Source organism: Frankliniella occidentalis, unplaced genomic scaffold, assembly GCF_000697945.3.
Source record: "Frankliniella occidentalis isolate FOCC.00 unplaced genomic scaffold, Focc_3.1 Scaffold6, whole genome shotgun sequence".
Taxonomy (NCBI): Eukaryota; Metazoa; Arthropoda; class Insecta; order Thysanoptera; family Thripidae; genus Frankliniella; species Frankliniella occidentalis.
In genome coordinates, this window is record NW_026267136.1 from 934767 (window position 1) to 939168 (window position 4402).

At 60.2% G+C, this 4402-nt stretch overlaps 1 protein-coding gene across 2 annotated transcripts in view; it reads left to right on the forward strand.

Annotated features, from left to right (window-relative positions):
• LOC113218156 (cyclin-dependent kinase 14) overlaps positions 1-4402 on the forward strand; it is a 162223-nt gene that overhangs the window by 50897 nt on the left and 106924 nt on the right. Inside the window, exon 1 of one of the 2 annotated variants that reach the window (XM_026438381.2) lies at positions 1125-1484. The exons of the other annotated variant lie outside the window; for it this stretch is intronic. The gene's annotated coding sequence lies outside the window, so the exon portion shown is untranslated. Of the gene's footprint in view, positions 1-1124; positions 1485-4402 lie in introns of those variants that run through there. 2 annotated transcript variants of the gene reach the window in all.

The window sequence follows — 4402 nt, forward strand, 5'->3', positions numbered from 1 at the left end:
CACAACATTCTTTCCCTTTTAATTAAAGAGATCTTCGAATATTTCTTTACTGTGTGTGTTTTTTTTTAACCTTGATGTAGGTAGCAGCGTTAGCGTTGTCACCGCTACTGCTATTACTAGCTTGCCAGTCGGGCGCACAATAAAAGCAAGGCGCTAAATATGGTTTAAAGCGATTATTGTCCATTACTTTCGAAATAAATAAAAATAATTGCGCTTTTATATTCTAGTGAGTCACCTTTCCATTTTTTTTCCTCGTCTCCGCGACCTATCCACTCCCGCTCCCAGCACACTCCAGTTTCACTGTTAGAAAAACGTACGGTAAATGCCTACGGTCTGCGCTGTAAATTTGTTGCCTGGTCCGGAACCGTAATTTTTGGTTACGGTCCGTGTCATACAGAACAGACCGTAACTTGAAAAAATGTTGGGAAAGTCGAATACAGCTCTTAGCCCAAACAAGAAAGTACAGTTCATACTGTTACGGCCTGACCGTACGCTGAAAATACGGTACGGACCGTAGGCAAACCGTAACTCACTACGGTATTTTTTACAGTGTTGCTAGAGTCGCATCCGTCGTCCCGGAGAGATCCAGAGCGAGCGGGCGAGCGTTGGCCTGCTCCAGCAGGTGCATCACTCTGCTGGAGTGCGCTGGGGGACCTCAGGCGGCCCCCCTCCCCGCTCTCCCCAGCTCTCCCCCGCGCTCCCGGAGCGAGCGTGGCGCTAAATTATTGAGCGTGTTTAAGGGCGTGTGAGAGCGTGTGCATCGGTGGACACGACATGCCGCCCCGGAGGGTCCTGGACCGGGGTCCTGCGGTCACGGCTGGTCAAGCAAGCCCCTAATCGCCATGTGCGGTCAGGACACGCCAAAGTTACACGCCGCTGCAAATTCATCGCGCGGACGCCGCCTGGACGCCGCCTTCCCTATTCATCAGCTGGACGACACCCGGCGCCGGCAGGACCCGGCGGTTCCCAGCAGGACCCAGCAGGAACCAGCAGGATAACCACGGGAACACTCCCGCAGGAGCAGGACCGGGGTCTGTTGTCCGTAGGCCGGGCCGAGCCGAGCCGAGCCAAGCGCTGTGGGCCGCAGCGGGCCGCGGGGGCGGGGGGCGGGGGCCCGGCTCAGCCGCCGCGCCAGTACGGCCCCGACCGGCGTGTAGAGCGGACCGCCTCGCTGTGTCGCTGCGCTGCGTGGATGTTGTGATCGCGTGTGTGGTCGACGAGTTTGTGTTTGTGTGTGTGTGTGTGTGTGTGTGAGTGAGTGTGTGCCAGTGCCACAGTGTCAGTGCGAGTGAGATGGAGTGAGCCGTGTGCCGCCCCTCTTTGCCGTGTGCCAAAGTGAAAGAGTGAGAGGGAGGGAGGGCAGAAGAGGAGCGTTACAGTGCTGCTGTCAGTGGCCGGCCCCGTCCGGCCCGGGGCGCCCGGCGCAGACCTGGCGCACGGAGGCACGCTGAGTCTGTTCCAGGGAACCGGTGGACTCTCCCACGGTGAGTCCAGTGCATCCTGCTGAGTGGGATGGAATGCGGCCCGTGTTGATAAGGCCGGGGAGTGCCGGCCGGCAGGGAGGCAGGCACTCACTCGCGTGCGGATGTGAGTGAGTGAGTGAGTGCGTGCGTGCCTCCTGATAAGAACGCCCGTGCGCGTCGAGTTAGAGTGCCGTCCGTGCGAGCGAGTGGCGACGTGTCGAGGAGGAGAGAGTGCCGAGGACGAGCGACTCTCCTCCCTCCTGAAGTGCTCGTCGAGAGGAGCGACGTGTTGTCGCTGACCGAATAGCTACAAAGTGCGTGCGAATGAGGACTCCCGGTTAAAAGAAGTGACGGAGGCCGTGGTGCCATTGATTGATGCGAGTTCCTATGCCGGTCGCGGCCTTGCTTGCTGCCGACAGGAATGCCGGCGGGACCGGCAAAGTGACGCTGGAGTCGTGAAGCTCGTACCCGCCGCAAGGGCTCTGCCCTGGTCTGTCGGGCTCTGCCGGGGCTTGGCCGAGCTCTGCCAAAGGCTTTCCGTTCGCCAAAGTCTTTCCGCCCCGTCATCGCGTGCCTTGAATCACCGCCCTTCCTCGCCGCTGTCATCGGCCGCTCGTCAGCGAAATTAGGTTTATGAACGGACGAAGCGGGGCGGGGTGCCCTCCACGATCGGCAGGAAGCTGGAGGAGGAGAGAGGAACTGCTGGAGCGGCAGAGGCCGCATTGACAGCAACAAGGCCGCCCCTTTGTACCGCCTGCCCCGGCCGCCCCCGGCCGCCCCCGGCCGCCCCCGGCCGCCCCCGCGGGGGTGGAGCTTTGTGCCGAGGTGTCTGCCAAGGTAATGGGGCCTAATGAAAAGGAGGGGATGCACGCGAGGCCTAGGCCGAGGCCTCCCCGGCGACGGTCTCGCGCTTGATTAGAGCGGCGCGACTCCCGGCTCCTTCTGCGACCTCGGCTTTACACACCGACCGCCTCCCGTCGCTGTCTGGCTGCTCCCTGGTGGCGTTCTCTGGTAACGCCTACTGGCCTGGAAGCCGTGGGGAGGGAGGGAGGGAGCGACTTTTGAGCTCGAAATTGCGTCCAATCCTGTCTTGTTTTATTCTCAACATTTTGCTCGCTTTGACTTTATTTTTATTTTTCCGCGGCTGGATAGCAAGCAGCGAGCACCGCCACAGGGCACAACGGCTGTGTGCCATTGACATTCCCCCCCCTCTGAGTCTAATGTCACGGTCCCGGGAGGCCCTGCCATGGCGCGGCCATAGGCGAGGTGGCCTACGGCCCCGCCTCTGGCCGCTGTGCCCTGGGCGCCTTCACACTGCAAATCCTACCCCCACCCCCTTTCCAAAGAAAACGCAATCAAAACAAAATTTGCAACAGTTCAATACCCGACAGGGCGTCGGTGTGCTCATTTCTAATCGCCGATCCTCTTTTACTGAGGTCGACTTAGACAGCTGACGCAAAATTTCTTTTCTTGAAATTTCTAATAACTTGGCCGGGTTGTCCGGCCCTGGGTTGTAATGAAGGGCAAAGCTCTCGGCACGGCAGTACACGGCCACGCCACGGATTCGATCGGTCATCATGCCGTTTCCAATCGATTCGGCCCTCCATCCGGGTACGGCGGCGCAGCAGCAGCATGCTGCGGGGCGTGGCGGGGCGGGGCGGGGCGCGGCGCATGTGAGCGAGCGCGGCCCCGCAGGGACCGCCACCACCACCGACCGCCGCGGATCCCCCGACGGCCCCATTCCTTTTGACCGACCCCAGCCCCAGAGAGCAGCTGGATGTGGTCGGACCCGCCCCAACCCCTCTCATCTTGTGCGGTGGTTATATAGGACGAAGGTGTGGAGGCGGGGGAGCAGGAGGAGGAGGAGGTCTCATCTCCACGCGAGAGCGCCAGGGCAGGTAAACTTCAACCCCCGTGCGCCGGCGCCTGTCTCTGACACACTTCCCTTTTAGCTCCCGGGCCAGAGGGCGCGCCCCCCTTGCTGCCCCCACCGCCCCCACACCGTCTTCACCGCGGTTTGTTATTCCCCTGCTCGCCTGGGGAATTAATACCACCACGTCGCATACGCCCCCCCGCGGTTTCATCAATATTTAACCGGGAAAAGGATTAGTCGTAATTAACTAACGTCCTTCTTGAGCTCCAGCAGCCTCCGGCAGCCTAGCCCCCGTGCCCCCCAGGGGTCCCTAATGCGTCCACACACACTGCCTGCTGCCCCCCCCCTTTTCCCTTATCTTGCTCCGGACGCTATAACGAGGCTTGTTGGTCTGGGTAGTTATTCCTTGTCGAGGGGGAGGGGGGCGCCATTGTGGACTACGATAACGTCTGCCGCCAGCCGTTCCAGCTGCACCCTCCGTCTGTGCGCCTCTGGAACTGTAATGGTCCTGGATGCCCTCACCCCTCCCCCCCTCACCTTGCTCTGGCCTGTGCGTGATCACAATGTGATCACATATGCTAAGCCGGGCGGGACGCCACGCGCGCGCGCGGCTGGCTGCGGCCGTTGAACTTGCATTATATTCGGTTTTGGCTTTCCAACATATACACACATCCTGACTCACGCTCAACTCATTCACGCACACACGCACACACACACACACACCCGTCCCGTCCCGTCTTACGCCTGGGAAAGCAAAGCAGCCCCTTCAACTGTATGCAAAGTATATGCAAGCGACGCCTTTTTGTTCTTTTCTTTTTATTTTCTTCTTTCGCCGCCCCTCCCTCGATCGCATTTTGTACGTGTGACGAGTGCTGCCGCCCTGTCGATCGGAACCCCATCCGCCCCTGACGAGGTGGGGCATGGCCCGCGCACGGCGCCTATCTCCCCTGATACATATTTTTTCGGTTTTGTTTTCTGCCTGGTCGTTATTGTTTGTCCCGCTCAGTGGGTCGCTTGCTGCTTCCGCTGCTGTGTATAGTCCGCCCCGCCGGCGCCTACCCCCGAC